The sequence below is a fragment of the Amia ocellicauda genome, chromosome 9, assembly GCF_036373705.1.
Source record: "Amia ocellicauda isolate fAmiCal2 chromosome 9, fAmiCal2.hap1, whole genome shotgun sequence".
Classification (NCBI taxonomy): Eukaryota; Metazoa; Chordata; class Actinopteri; order Amiiformes; family Amiidae; genus Amia; species Amia ocellicauda.
This window is the reverse complement of record NC_089858.1, coordinates 5884737-5901918: the sequence shown is the minus strand read 5'-3', so window position 1 is coordinate 5901918 and position 17182 is coordinate 5884737. Positions and strand designations below refer to the sequence as shown.

Below are 17182 nucleotides of genomic sequence, written 5' to 3'. Positions count from 1 at the left end.
AGGGTCCTTTCTTTCTCTTGAAATAAATAATAAAAATACAGATTACATTTTTTTGTAGGACGTCTGCATGAATTACTGATTACACTATTCAGGGCCCACTGCCCACATGTTGCTTGGTGCTGGCACTTCACAGGGCCAATATACTTTCAATTTGATTCAAGACAGGAGACAAGGGAGGCCAGCTTGGGAAAGTAACCTGACTTCTTAGCCTGTGATATATGGCATCATAGTTTATTGTATGACCAGAACACTTTTGCTCTGGACTCATTGATCCAGGAGTTATGCACTTTTTTCCATGTGGTTAAGTTTTTCCAGTTGGTCTAAAGATAAGTAAGGCTTCAACAAGGCTTTAATTTAGCCACTAACTTGTCGACCTGACAGCACTGTCCAGAAGAGTTTTATGTAGTGTCTAATGGACACCTATAGCAACTGTTGTTTCCCAGATAATAAATAAAAAAACGGGAATCTCCATTCAATGGAAAAGTTAATGTGTAGTGGTTTATCTACATGTGTGACAGTTCTGAGAAGATGTCAGGCATAAAAATACTTACCAATTCAACTATAGCCTGTGTCATTTATGGTCTAAAGTTGCTACTTGCCACACATTTGAAAGCTCCCTACCTCCCACAAATAATTAATTGAATAAACATATAAGAATGCAGGTAAATTTGTGTCTAGCTGCTTTTAATTTATTCTACTCCAAAGCGAATACAAAATAACTGGACTGCATGGACTGGTATGCATAGAGAGAGGTAAAGACCTCCAAGTAGATAAATGGTTACATTTTCTATTTTTAGATTGGTAGACGGTCATGAAGAAGAATAATGAATTTCAGAAGCTACAAATAGCTGTGCCCTTGGCACTTGTAGACAGACATCTTAAACCTTTTAAATTATGCACAACTAAATTAGATCTCATTAAGATTCTATGGAGTGATTTACATTCAAGTGAAGGATTTGAAATTAAGTCTAAACACTTGATATGACTCGGCCTACGTTTTATTAGACTGCTGTTCCAGCTTGCCAATTAAGTGAAATGGCAGAAAAAGAATATACGTTTGCTGATAAAATTTTGTGGCTAAAGCAAAAATAAATACATTACAATACCTCCATGAAATGGTCATGAGTGCAGAGTAGGTCATTAATGTATTGCATATGTGTGTATGTTTTTCTGTGTAATGTTTGCACTTGTAATGTTTGAACAAGCGAATCCATACCATATATGTCAATAGTTATGACAGAAGGTGATGCACAAAAAAGACTAGTGATACTACAGTGTCACTACACCACTGTCAATGGGCCATGATGTCAACCCATTATACAATTCTGTGCATTACAATGAAACAATTTGTGAATACTTTTGAGTACAGTAATTATTTAAGATTGTGTGCTCTTGACTTGAATGGATACAGAGATGCATTTCCAGGCTAGCTTCAAAACAAATGGTCAGGGAATTAACATATACCCTTAGTCAACGTCATAGCAGGGCTTTGCAAATTAAAGTTGAAATAGTGATCCATTTGCAGGCATTTTACTGAACACATGAACACCAGAGATTGACACTATTATGCTTGTTCTCATATCTGTGCCTCTAAGATGGTAATAAATATCCTAATAAAAGTAACACATATTTGGACAGTAGATTAGATTTCCCCCCCATTTGTTTTGTATGCAGTTACTATTTTTTTTTGTTTTGTTTGTTTTTTGTTTTTTAAAACCTTCTTATGGAATACAGTGAGGGAAAAAAGTATTTGATCCCCTGCTGATTTTGTACATTTGCCCACTGACAAAGAAATGATCAGTCTATAATTTTAATGGTAGGTGTATTTTAACAGTGAGAGACAGAATAACAACAAAAAAATCCAGAATAACACATTTCAAGTTATACATTGATTTGCATGTTAATGAGGGAAATAAGTATTTGATCCCCTATCAATCAGCAAGATTTCTGGCTCCCAGGTGTCTTTTATACAGGTAACGAGCTGAGATTAAGAGCACTCTCTTAAAGGGAGTGCTCCTAATCTCAGCTCGTTACCTGTATAAAAGACACCTGTCCACAGAAGCAATCAATCAATCAGATTCCAAACTCTCCACCGTGGCCAAGACCAAAGAGCTGTCCAAGGATGTCAGGGACAAGATTGTAGACCTACACAAGGCTGGAATGGGCTACAAGACCATCGCCAAGCAGCTTGGTGAGAAGGTGACAACAGTTGGTGCGATTATTCGCAAATGGAAGAAACACAAAATAACTGTCAGTCTCCCTCGGTCTGGGGCTTCATGCAAGATCTCACTCTCGTGGAGTTTCAATGATCATGAGAACGGTGAGGAATCAGTCCAGAACTACACAGGAGGATCTTGTTAATGATCTCAAGGCAGCTGGGACCATAGTCACCAAGAAAACAATTGGTAACACTACGCCGTGAAGGACTGAAATCCTGCAGCGCCTGCAAGGTCCCCCTGCTCAAGAAAGCACATGTACAAGCCCGTCTGAAGTTTGCCAGTGAACATCTGAATGATTCAGAGGAGAACTGGGTGAAAGTGTTGTGGTCAGATGAGACCAAAATCGAGCTGTTTGGCATCAACTCAACTCGCCGTGTTTGGAGGAGGAGCAATGACCCCAAGAACACCATCCCCACCGTCAAACATGGAGGTGGAAACATTATGCTTTGGGGGTGTTTTTCTGCTAAGGGGACAGGACAACTGCACCGCATCAAAGGGACGATGGACGGGGCCATGTACCATCAAATCTTGGGTGAGAACCTCCTTCCATCAGCCAGGGCATTGAAAATGGGTCGTGGATGGGTATTCCAGCATGACAATGACCCAAAACACACAGCCAAGGCAACAAAGGAGTGGCTCAAGAAGAAGCACATTAAGGTCCTGGAGTGGCCTAGCCAGTCTCCAGACCTTAATCCCATAGAAAATCTGTGGAGGGAGCTGAAGGTTCGAGTTGCCAAACGTCAGCCTCGAAACCTTAATTATTTGGAGAGGATCTGCAAAGAGGAGTGGGACAAAATCCCTCCTGAGATGTGTGCAAACCTGGTGGCCAACTACAAGAAACGTCTGACCTCTGTGATTGCCAACAAGGGTTTTGCCACCAAGTACTAAGTCGAAGGGGTCAAATACTTATTTCCCTCATTAACATGCAAATCAATTTATAACTTTTTTGAAATGCGTTTTGCTGTTATTCTGTCTCTCACTGTTAAAATACACCTACCATTACAATTATAGACTGATCATTTCTTTGTCAGTGGGCAAACGTACAAAATCAGCAGGGGATCAAATACTTTTTTCCCTCACTGTACTATCATACCCAAGTTATCATACATTTTTTATATAATATTGTGTAATTCTTTTAATTTATGTTCTTATTATTTCCTTTGTGGAAACATGGGAAGCCTAGCCATACACCTTCCTTAATGTGTAATAGTTTATTCTATGTTTAATAGGAAACTTATGGGTTAAGCTGTCAGTACTGCTGAAAATGTAGAAAGAAAAGACACCTAAATGTAAGCACTTAGGGGCTTACACAATAAAATATTAACTGTGGTAAAACTAGTAGTAAGTGGTATTCTTCAAATTGAGCTAGAATAAATATTTAAACTAGGGATGACAGTGTATAGGATTAAGTAACTCAAATACATATAAATCCATGCCACATTTTACAAACATGATCAGAGTAGTTAATCTAAGACAAAGTAAATTAAATGTAAGTAGTTTCAGCGTATGTGTATCACTTAAATCCCCTTTGTGCCAAATGTAAGGTTAGAAAGATTTAATTCAGCAGATTGATTATGGTTGAAACCAGTCCATCAAGCGAAAGCTAACTGCTAATCTAATTGTTAAGATTTTCAATGTGTTAATACTTATAAAGTCCCCTTTGTTTACCCTTTGCATGGATAGTCTATATTTAGAAATTATTCCTGCACAAGGTTTTGAACCATCTTCAAGTACAATATATATTGCTCTCAGTGTCAGATTGTACTGTTAGCTGAGTTAATTGAATTGTTTATGTACATTTTCTACTTTATGATAGATTGCACAGATTACTGTGCCAACATAATGTTTCCAATGAGGACATTTCATGTTGCATTCTGTTCTAGGTTTCTGTGAATCTTTAGACAGTTTCTCTCCTGAACATAGAGAAATAAATACAGTTTTGGGATACATTACCAATTGCATGGTTTTGGTAATTAAAGCAGGTGTGTAAGAAATAACAAGGCAATCATTATTCTACATTGAGACAATTTATATATGTAATATAAAGAAAAACATTTAATCATCCAAGCTTTCTGGGTTGGATAGTAGTTGAAGACCCTGTAGTATTGTTATTGTCTATATGACCTATTAAAATAATATTATTTATGTGTGATTTTATATCCATACATATGATTATATAATACAGCTTGCACCATGAAGGGGGCCCTTTGGAAATGTATTTTGTTAAATTTAATGTTCAACATTTATTAACAAGTTTTTGAAAATTAGGGAATGGATGAGGTCATAAGATCCTTGCCACCACTATGTTGGTAATGGACAACTGGACCAATCCAACGCACATGTTTATGAACCACTACAGGAGGCTGGTGTCCAAGGTTACTGGTTCAGAAAATGACAGGTATTCGATTTAAAATACACATTTCAGTTTTATGGGGAAATGCACTGATGTAGCGCACAGCCTTGAGTTCTCAGATAGCAGAAAAAAGAAAAAAAAACATCCATCTAGTGCTGTAAACTATCTATTAGCAGCTACTTGTTGTCCTATGACATCACAGAAACATTATCTAATTCAGTGCTACCAAAGGTCACAGAAAGTCGCTAGGGTAAGTGATGACCCTGTGCTCAGTCTCCATCAGCTTGTTTTAATGGTGTTGTTTATTTTATTTTATTTTTATAATTATTATTATTCCTTAATCTGGAGTCTGCAATATTTTTTTTTTCCTTTTCATACCCACTCAGTTTGCAATTATCCATTTTTAATTAACTCAGCTTACTCCTAAGACCTTCTTACAAGCACAGGGGAAATTAACACTAATTGAATACCCATCACATTTTGGCAGCATTCAGCCAGTGGCTCCTCATTTCTTGGAAGTCTTGATCAGTATCGGTAATGTCAGCCTAGATTCAAACAAGTGATGTCTGGTCTTCTTTTAATAGTATTTTGAGAATTATTATTATATTTTCCCCAAAACATAATAATAAAAATGTATGTTCTGTTAAGTATTACTTTTGAAACTGCTGTCATTAGTAGATGTAATGCATTCCGGGGGTCTTGGGGAGCATATGTTACCGTGCGTTATCCCTAATTACTTAGTGATTAATTTTACATGGAAAATACAATAATTTTACATGGAAATTCTGTAATTCTGTCATTTAAAAAAAATGTAAAACCAAAAAACGATAAAAAGTTAGAAATTAAAGTATTACAAAATGAAAAAGTGGCGATAATGGTGACTAACTCTGAGAAATAAAGTGGTTTATTTTTTATGCTGGATGTTTTATACAATGCGATTTTCCGTCATTGCATCACCTTAAATAGAAATGTACTACTTTATTTCTTTGTAATAACACTCCAGAATGTTTTTGTCCGGTTTGTATGATGATAGGGATGAGCTTTCAAGTAAATACATTTAGTGATAATCTGCTATTTCCACAAACCAAAGCTATTTTTGGACAGACATAGCAAGGTTGTTTCTTCATAGATGAGATCCATTCCAGGTATTTCAAACCAGCATTAAGTGATTGAGTGTTGGCAGTGCACTGTTATATGCTCTTTCAAATCCATATCTGATGTCAGACGTGCTTGTATTGGCTTGTCTGTAATGACACATTGCAGGTGTTGTACATGTCTGCGCAGTACCATTCCCCACTATCATTTTTGGAGAGACTCGTAACTAGTCACACTGATGCTGTATTTTAGGCCAAAGTGGAAAATTGGAAGCAGCAGGAAACAGAGAGACCTCCATATCAGATCAGACTGTTGAAAAATATTTTCCTCTCTACTAGTTTACTGCTAAAATATATCTTATTTTGTCACACCTAACACCAAGTGGAGGGAAAGTTCTTGGAGTAGCATTTCTAAAAGACAACCTTTGTTGTACGATCATTTCTAAAAACCTCAATAGCTGAAGTCAAGCTCCCCTCCTTTAATACTGGACGGAATCAATTATCTGAGCACGAAGACATCTCCAGATTATCTTTACATTCAACATAGCTGACACCGATAAACGTATCCTGCTTCACACAAATTCATTCACAATGTGTGGATATTGTTTAGGTTGTTTAGGTTGTAATACCTTTACACAATAGGAATTATAAAGGTTTACTGGCCAGGGCCTGGTGTTTTGAGCTTGGGGTGATTAAACTGCCCTGTGACTTCCTTTCCCATTCCTCTTGCAAGAGAATCGAGACCAGTGGTGTCAGATTATGCCCCATTGGACATCAGCCCTGATTACAATATTAGTGAAGCAATTGTGCAGGAATGTAGTTGATGGTGATTCATGGATCTTTTGACTATTTTAATTAATTAGAATATCTGAATATAGGTATGAATATACAGCTCAGTAAGGTGTTGAGCCACCACGAGCCACCAGAACAGCTTCAGTGTTCTTGGCACAGATTCTACAAGTCTCTGGAACTCTACTGGAGGGATGGAAAACCATTCTCCCAAAAGATATTCCCTCATTTGGTGTTTTGATGATGGTGGTGGAGAGTGCTGTCTAACACGTCGGTCCAAAATCTCCAATAGGCGTTCAATTAGGTTGAGATCTTGTGACTGCGAAGGCCATAGCATATGATTCACATAATTTTCATATTTATCAAACCATTCAGTGACCCCTCGTGCCCTGTGGAGGGGGGCATTGTCATCATGGAAGAGACCGCTCCCATCAGGAGAGAAATGTGTCACCACAGGATAAAGGTGATCACTCAAAATAACTGTGTAATGATTTGCAATGACCCTTCACACTAAGGGGACAAGTGGATCCAAACCATGCCAGTAAAATACCCCCCACAGCATAACAGAGCCTCCGGACCCCCTCACTGTAGGGGTCAAGCAGTCAGGCCTGTCCTGTTCTCTTGGTGTTGCCACACATGCACTCGCCCACTTGGCGAGAACACTAGCCAGTTGAGCGTTTATGTGACTGGAGCTCCTGCCATTCGTGCCCCAATAATGACCCCTCTTTCAAAGTCACTTAGATCCTTGTATCATGCAGTACACCTGTTTGGAGGCATCTGCCTTCATTATGTTCCTCCACTCATTTATTCAGGTTTTTCATTTAATTTGTCACCCATCCGTATATATATATATATATATATATATATATATATATATATATATACATACATACATACTGGGGCTGCCTTGATTAATCAGGTCTATTAATCAACTAATGAACTGATCGACGATCAATAGCTTCTCTATTTAATCGAGCTGATTTTTATTAAATTTTTTTCATCATGACTGGCTATTATACGATTAACACTAGAAGCGCCGACATTTTGAACTACCTACAAGAGCCGATAGCTCTTTAAACGTTGTATAATTAAAGGCTAATGACTGAATACAACTAGCACAAATGGAGTAGGGTATTTAAATGGAAATATGAACATAAAACATTAAAATGATTGGTATAAATAACATAAAGCACTTTTGTTTCTCTAAACATGTACATTGCACAGTCAAAACAAATAAGTGTTTATCTGCGGCATAATCACCCTCAGTGTCCACTCAATCTGACTACAGTTGTAAGAAGACACTTGTAATGCTATACAATGCGTGTTTTTCAAGCACGTGAAAGACAGTTTAATGTCTCAATGTATTCTGAAATTAAAGAATAGAACAAATAAACAATTGTAGATTTAAAAAAAAATGGAATCATTTTGTTTAACAAAATCTAACCCCTTAAGCTGACAAACCCCTCTGGTACCCTTAAAAGGGCACCAAATCTGTGTGCTTCTCTTTAATCCCATGTGTACTCTTCACTGTTGTGTTGTTTGCCAAGTGTTTGGTATGTTTGGCAAAATAAGCTAATATCTGCATTTGTCAGGTTTTAAAGACTATACCAGTATTGCAATGTCTGCCCCTCCTGGTATCATGCGACAATTTGACCCCTCAGGTCAATGACAATGTCAGGTTTATTGACATTTCCTAGAAACATCCCCTAAAAGGAAAGGAATTAAAAATAGAAATAGCACAGAAGGATAATATTACTTCAATTTATACTGTAAAGAAGCATTTTCAGTTTCAGTGCCCCAAGCTAAAACTTTCCAAGAAACATTTTAGCATTTCAACTAAAGGAAGTCCTTTGTTCACTCTTGGATGGAGTATATAATTGTGTTGACTTGGTAGCTGGGGTGTCCACATCTGTGCAGAGGACATCTTGACTTATTAAAAAATGACTATTATGTTTGATTGCATTGATTAGTTAAGTGTTTTGTGTATATATTCATAGTTCTTAAAATACATTGAGTAACAAATACCTTCTCCCACAGCATAATTAACAGATGCTGAAATTTACCTTCCAAATTACATTGTTTGTTTTCATTCATTCGAAACACAGATTTCAGTTTGAGGCAGAAGATTCAGGGCCATTGGTCTTGGCCAATAAAGACCTCAGGAGAGAAACTGGACCTCCTGCGCTGGGTTCCTGATTCCCATTCAGGCGTTCCCTGAAGGAGGTTGCAGTGGGCCAGAGCTGATGTATCCTCATGTGTCTGGACACGAGTTGCAAAAGCAAAGAGGTCAGCAATCCAGGTTCCTCGACACAGGGTCGTCATACTCGACTTGGCCAGCGGTTCTACACTGCACAAACAATAAGAGAAAAAGAAAAAATGAAAACATCTGGCTTCATTTTTGGTAAGTGACTGATTGTACTTTTTATCTGAGATTTGAATATCTTTTTGCATTAAAGCTTCAAATTGATAAACAGATTTACTTGGTGCCATATTCGTGTATAAATCATGTATATCTGACATTTAGTCTCTTTGACGGGCCCATTGACATTTTAATAGTTTCTCTCTTTCAATGATGCCACACATTTTTGTTTGTTCTCAGATCCATTCTTTCTTTGTCTATCTCTACACACATACATCTTACAATTGCTGTTGTGTCATCCACAGTTTCTATAACATTTTTACTTTCAGTGACCAGGTTTAAGAGAACAAAAGTACTTTCTTAACAGGAACAAAAATATATAACGTGTATGCTTGGGTCCCTCAATTACCTTAAGTAATTACATTAATACAATCACAATGACTTTTTATTAAAACAATAAACTGAAATAAAGAATATACATAGAGCAGTGAAGATGACTGAAATGTAAGTGACCTTTAAACTGTGAAGAAAAAGGCCTTTTTAAAGTTCAGAGTAAAATGTCAAGGAAATGCTACAGCAGGATTTGAGAAGCTGTGGAAGACAGCTTGTCTGGCACCTGGTTGAGAAGGCCTACGCAGTGACTGCATAGATTTGCTTTAACATAAATTATCCTCATTCAAAAGATCTTTCTTATTTTAAATCAGTAGTATTGATTGTGAATGAGCAGATTTTGCTAGAGTTACTATGTCTGTTCAGGTAAAAAAAAAATATCCACGTGGAGTGCTTTTTGGAAAGCTTGACAAAAACCTGTAAAATTTTGTCAATCCTATCGGACATGCAGAAAAGATCAACCTGACAAAACATCTCAGGAATGTTCAACCTGTCAACGATCAAGGCAGGACTGTAGTGTCAAGTCAGATTTGAAAAACATTTGGCATTTTTAGATAAAGTATGAAAGATTGATTGAAATACATCAAAGTCAAAGTGACCAACAAAACACATACTGTCAAGATCATTAGTTGTGTGTACTCTGTTCTCTTACTGCAATTTATCTTAATGTTATATGCTTATGATACTATATCCATTCCATATTATTATTTGTTCCTATCTGTTGTGTTAAAACAAGACTTGGACGTTGTATAAGTATTGTGATATGCCTATGAAATTATTTAATCTTCAATAAAAAGGCTTACTTTCTCTGTGAAGAAAGCAGAACTTAGAAATATAAATCGATGTTCAGGACCAGGAGGCCAACAATGACATGTCAACGTTAGAAGGTATATCAATAACATAACAAAGGTTACAGCCAAAAGACTAATTTTTTTTAAAGTATTATGTTATTTTTGTAAATCTAGCATTAAAATACTGGAATCCATTTGTAACTACCAAAATCCCCAAGTACATTGTATCTGCCAGTTTCCATGCAAGGCTCACTTACAGTATACATAATCAATTCCTGACACTGAAAATAAAATACTTGGAGAGTTTTTTTTTTCCCAACAGTACTTTTTTCCCCTTCCCCTCTCTCACTTTTGTTTGTCTATTGATGCAATTATAATTGTTCTTATGCTGCAATGAGAAAGAAACACTTTTGTTTAAATAACATAGGTGTGCACATTCAATTCTCACTGTACAAACCAGACATCTGAGATTGTAATTGGATTCTAGGTTTGATTGGACAGTTTTTTGATTACATGTCTCCAGTAATCATTGTCAGCTAACAAAAAGGGTTGAATGTGTCGGTACACAGGGATAATTTACAGCAGTTAATTAACCAAGTCATTTGTGTGTGCCCTACAATCATGAATGACTACTCATGAGTCTGTCACACACAGTTATTATTTATTTATTTATTTGTTTATTTATTTATTTAATAGCAGACTGAGCATGACTCCATCACACACAATATATCAAGGGAAGGATTGGCATCATTTCATTAGTCTGATTACAGAGACTATGTTTACAGGCCTGTCCAAAGTCATCTTACCTAAGCCAATGGGTGCCTGCAGAAGTGCACAAATACAATATAACAACTATAACATTTTCACTGAGAGGACACGGGCATGGTCAAAGGCATCAAGCGATTGTTAATGTGGTCAGTTGAAATGGGAAGATCTACAAACTGAAAAGAAAGAAGATGGTTTCGTCCTGTAAATCTGTTTAGGTGTTTTATTTAATGTGTGATCAACCATCCAGAGAGCTTAAAAAATATTCAAATTAGAATGCAGATTCTAATTCTTATTCTTATTCTTAACCTAATTTAAATTAAACAAGCAAACGGAATCCATTTGGATAGTTCTGCACTTGCAATCTCAGCTTTCTACAGTGAGTTAGTGTTTTTTATGCACCCATTGAAACTTTTGTATATTATGGATAGATAATGATTGCAATTTCAGCTTCCAAACAATTCAGATGACATTTTAAATTATGGGTAGTGGAAAAATATAAGCAGTGATAAGAAATGTGCAATCATTTTACCCTTCAATCAGTTAAGAACCTTGTTAACTGCATATGATGCTGGTTTGTCATAACGTGTCATAAATGATAAAATATACAATCACCTGCAAATGACAGTATATATTACAATTTAGTTACACATAGGACATATTCAACAGTGCAGTTTGCATTGACGGAGTGACTCATTCATCATCCATGGTAATCTTGGGGGGGAGGGTGGCACTATTGTGGAAACTGTTGCTTCCATCACCTGCACAAGACACAAACGAAATTAACAACCTCCAATATTATTGTCATGAGAAGCACATTTCTTAATAGGCTTTGAAACTAGCGCAGTTATCCTTTAAACAAGCATATCTAACTGTTTAATGTCAATTTCTCCAGTTATGTCAATCTCACAAAGCTGTGTGTTATGTCTAGATGTAAACCAAATAACTAGGGCACCAAGACTAAAAAGTGTTGCAAAACATTAGCATGTTCTCTGTTGTGATGCACTTCCTGAAACTAAAAGGTACAGTGAGTATCACTGTATAATTGGTGCACTGTGTGTACAGTATTATTTGAGTTATTTAAGATACAGAAACCAAAAAGAAAACACCACATCAATGATAGAGTGATAAGTTACCAGGCAAGATGCATTGCTGTAAGAATCCTAAAGCACTATAGGTAATCCCAATCAAACCGTGCTCCCTCTAGAAACAAGGAGGCCGGGTGTTAGGAAAAAGAGACCCAGAACGCAGGTGGCTGTGACTCATTCTGTCCTTTCTTTTTATTTCATGAATGCTTGACTTTTATCAGTCACTTAGCAACTAGGCTTTTTCAGCAACAAGAGTTTTATTAACCCTAAAAATAGAAAAGGCCATGCAGTCATTAATCCCGTTTTCATTTGGCTTGTCCAGGCGCTGGAAACATGCATCAGCAGACTTCAAATAATAATGAAAAGAGCAGAACACCTTACCCTTGATCTTACAATTTACACTTAAGTCACGTGTTCTAGCTGAAATGCATGCTTTTCATTTCAAAGATGTGATTATTTTTCCCCACACAAATATGGTAGACCATCCACATTTACTAGTGTTGCAATTTAGAGCTGTTTCTTATCAAGCACACAGTCTCTTGTTCATTAGTTTTGCAGCTATTGTTTGACATACTGTATCTAGGATATTGTACTCAATAAGTACTATCTATTAAAATGTATTGGCCTGAAAACTGCAATTATTAGTAGTGATTTCATTTGATAGATGGCAAATAGAGTCTATTAACATTTAGAAAAATAGTGGCAACCTTAAAAGTGAGCAATAAAATATATAATTGTTACATTTCAATAATATGATCACTAGCAATATCAGCTATCATTGCATATTATAATGTTTTGTACTCCTGTGTACCAGTTTTCACATTTGATGCTCAGTTTAGGATGAGTTATAAATAAATGCACGTGCTTGTGCCTCATCTGGAGCGCTAGAACTTTTTTGCTGCTGGGGTTATAAATGACTGAAACTGATCTAAAGTCTAATAAGTACTATTGAGACTTGTGTTGAAAGAATTATTCCATTCAGATCCATGGGGAGGATGCTCAGTTTAAAAGGAAGAAGGTATTGCAGCATGAAATCACAGGAACTGGCTCCCTGTTTTCATCAAGTACTATAGACATTAGCACAGCAGTATTCTCTGGGGTGTGGCTTGAAACTCATATGTAAGCCTTACACTAAAACCATTTGTTCTTTGGAAAAATAATAAAAATAAATAAATTAATACATATAAAACCTAACTAGGCTAACTGGTGATTTATTTTAACTTTAATTACATTTATTTTATAGTGCATTTTCTCCATGGGTATGTGAGTTAAAGTTGTGTTAGAAGTTTCACATAATTGCACCTTTTTATTTCAACTGTTTTTACTTTGGCAGTCCACGGTTGCTAGGAGATAGGACATTTTTGTGGGAACATATGCACAAACTCTCTTTTTAGTTATTTTAGTTCACAGCATGTGGCACAGATATGTGTTAGCTACTGGATTCATTCCAGTTCCACAGCGGTATTAGTGGCATGTCTCAGAAAGACCAACATACCAAAAATTATAATAATAAACCAAACATGTTTCCTTTCATTTGTATTTTGTATAAGTGTTTTCCCTTTTCTGCTTAAATGTGAACAATATGCTGAGGAATGAATGAAACGATACCAGATTTTGAGATGTTAAGGCCTGGATTCAGCTAAGTGCAAATGTCTTTGGAAGATGTCTGATCTTGAATTATTACTCTCACAACATTTTCATTACGAGCAGATACTCTGAAGTTATTTGAATTTGTATATTATACAGAGCCAGCTATAGAAAAGTTTTGACTGATATAATAGGTGTTTCAAAATGACTTGAACTTGAAGTTGAACTATTTATAGAAAATCTGTTTCTTGGCCTGAGAAAGGCTTGAGTTTAAGTAACTTATGTTTCTAACATATTTCAGACCTTGAGGTACAGCAGTTTACCTTTTTTTGCCCCAGCTTTGGCCCAAAAACTGAATGACTATGTTCAAGGTATTATTTTTAAGAGAGTACTTTTTTTCACAGGTTAAAGATCCATCAGTATGCTTCTGTCAGGTCTGTAAATATTACATAATGTTACAGCAAATAACATTTTATTAAGATTTCAGTGCGATATGTTGTACAGAGAAGCCTCTAAGCTGAGCTGCGCTTTAGTGAAAAAACAATCCCCATCGGGGTTCCCATTAAAAATCAGTGCATAAATAAAATAAACATTGCGTTGTTGGGCAGTGTTCATTTTAGTTTAAAACAAGACATGGAAAAGCAGCAGTTTATAAATGAGCGGTTTCCATTTTTTTCACACTCCAGTAAACTCTAGTAAACTCTCAGGGACCCTGCTGCTTTTCTAATCTGAGGAATATTAACCGTGTGAGGAAACTATAGCGAAAACCTGCAGTACCGATACTGTCTGACCGTTGTGCTGTGCAGTGTTCAGCTTTTCACTCTCTTGCCATTTATGAGTGGTAATTAAACCTATAAAGGACACAATCAAGTGTCGGACATATCCAATTTCAGGGGACTGTCCCCAGAAGAGGTATCCTGTCCTGTCAGAGAATAGTATGGCTTAGGCAAACCATACAAAAGTTGTATTATTATGAATATCTTGATGATGTTGACAATGATGATGATGATTATTTATTATTTATATATTTGTTTATTTATTTGTTTATTTATTAATTATTATTATTATTATTATTATTATTATTATTATTATTATTATTATTATTATTATTATTATTATGCATTGTGATTTTATTTACAGAGTACTAAAGTGAGAGGCTGTTGTTTTCTGGTCAATGGTCAGTAAACAGCAGAAACATTTGAATACATGGTTGAAATCATGAAACTGGTTCTCAAATCAAATTTCAGTTTATCCTGCATTGAATACTGTTGGTGAGTAAATATATATATATACAGCCAATTTACTTCAGGATAACATATCAATTTGTATTACTGTTTATAGATTCATAAGCCCCCACCAAGAAAACTGCAATTGGTTTTGAAGATAAGTGCTAATAAATTCTTTATCTAATTGTAACTAAAATGGGATTGGATTGCAGACTCTTTTTGCGTTGGCTTGTTAAAACCCTGTTTTTGATGTCAGAATTGCTGCGCTGACTGACTTGTCGGCATCTTCCGAAGACACAGGGGAATAGAGTGACCTTTGTTAGGAGCTAATGAAAGAGCAGTAAAGGAAGATGCTCTTGAGTCAGCGAGAAGAATATCTCTGGAACAGGAGACTGCCTAGATTTATTGACCCTTCTCAAAAATAGACACAACAAAGTATTCAGGAAAACCTCCTGTATCAGATAATCTTATGCTCAACTGGAAAAATAACGGAGGTATCTGTAAATCACATTTTACTCAAACCGATAGGTGATGGTGATGATGATGATGAAGAATAGTTTAAAATAGTATTTAGTCAATGGTCCTCCTGGGACATATGTTACATAATTCGTAAAGAGGATGAAACAAACTGCACAGCTTCACAAAGCAACCCTTGTTTCTGTAACTGGAATTTACCCAAACGATATGGCAGCTGTAAGTATTTGAGAAAGCACACTGAATAATTTGCATAGAGCATTTTCTGTTGAATTTCTATTAGAGTAGATATAACTTAAGCAATACATCTATATTGAACAGATGATGCACTTCTTTGTACAGTTTTGTATGACCTTCATAGCATATATGCTTGTTTCATACTGTAGGACATAGAAATGCTATACCCCAGGAACTGGTTAGCTTCTTATCTAACATGGATTGTTTGATAGTGTGCATTTCACGTTAGCTGAAAAATTGTACATTTAGTCCCTGGCAAATGCTGGCTCTATTTATTTTTTTGCTTTGAAACGTCACTCTAACTAAATTAAATGTTGGCTCTCGGTACTTGCTCTGGCATCAGTTTCATTCCAGGGTGTGTAAATTAAATTACACTTTGGCCGTGTTTGGTTTCATAGGGTTTTTTAATCCCCCCCCTCCTTTCCTTGTCTGAGTTCCCTGCAGTAACTTGCATTAGGTTCTATATCTTGTACTGTTTGTGTCTCTATTGTTCTGCAGAATATGTGCAAGTCAAATTATCACCCAGATGAAAGCCCATTACTATACTTCTTCAGTGATTAGAAGATGGGTTATGTCGTAGGTTATTACTAAAATTAAACATACAAAACACACACTGTTTTCAGCATCTTATTTATTTATGTGTATTATTTTATTATTTTAAATGACTGCATCTTGTATGTTTCTATATACTTTACTGTACTGAAAGGTGTATTCATGCTTTACTCTGCTTTACTCAGTCTAAGCTAAGAAAAGGCCTAATTAGGGTTTAGGAAGTGTAAAGCGGAAGAAAGTTTACAAACGAGAGGAGGCCATTTGACCCATTGTGCTCGTTTCGTGTCCATTAATAACTAAGTAATCCAAGGATCCTATCCAGTCTATTTTTAAATGTTCCCAAATTGTCTCTTCAACCACATCACTGGGGAGTTTGTTCCAGAAAGTGACAACTCTCTGTGTGAAGAAGTGTCTCCTGTTTTCTGTCTTGAATGCCTTGAAGCCCAATTTCCATTAGTGTCCCCGGGTGCGTGTGTCCCTGCAGATCTGGAAAAGCTCCTCTGGTTTTATGTGGTTGATGCCTTTCATGATTTTGAAGACTTGAATCAAGTCCCCACGTAGTCTCCTCTGTTCCAGGGTGAAAAGGTTCAGGTCCTCAGTCTCTCAGTAGGACATTCCCTTCAGACCTGGAATAAGTCTGGTTGCTCTCCTCTGAACTGCCTCTAGAGCAGCAATATCTTTCTTGAAGTGTGGAGCCCAGAACTGTCCACAGTATCCAGATGAGCTCTAACTAGTGCATTGTACAGTCTGAACATCACTGCCCTTGTTCTCAATTCTACACTTTTGACAATATACCCTAACACTCTGTTTTTTTTTCTGTCTTTATTATTGCTTCCCCACATTGTTTGGATGGAGAAAGTGAGGAGTCCATGTAGACTCCTAGGTCTCTCATGGTTTACTTCATCATGTTCTGTTCCTACCATAGTGTAATTGTAGTGGACATTTTTGTTACCTGCATGTAATACCTTGCACTTGTCCACATTGAATTTCATCTGCCAGGTGTCAGTCCACAACTGAATACTATCTAACTCCCTTTGAATATTATTATTATTTTTATTTCTTGGCAGACGCCCTTATCCAGGGCGACTTATAAAATAAGTGCAAAAATACAGAGAAGTACAAGGCATCAATCATTACAAGTTCAACTTAGCTAAAATATAGCAATTCAAAATACATTTTACAGATTCCAATTTACAATTAACACAAGTACAGTAAGAGACTTCCTACATCCTGGACGGTGAAAGCTAAGTGCTGTCAA

At 36.3% G+C, this 17182-nt stretch overlaps 1 long non-coding RNA gene across 1 annotated transcript in view; it reads left to right on the top strand.

The window, feature by feature from the left end:
* The window catches only part of LOC136758234 (uncharacterized), a 128490-nt gene that overhangs the window by 17926 nt on the left and 93382 nt on the right, over positions 1–17182 (top strand). The window contains exon 2 of the long non-coding RNA XR_010819927.1: positions 8561–8856. This is a non-coding gene — a long non-coding RNA (uncharacterized LOC136758234). The remainder of the gene's footprint in view (positions 1–8560; positions 8857–17182) is intronic.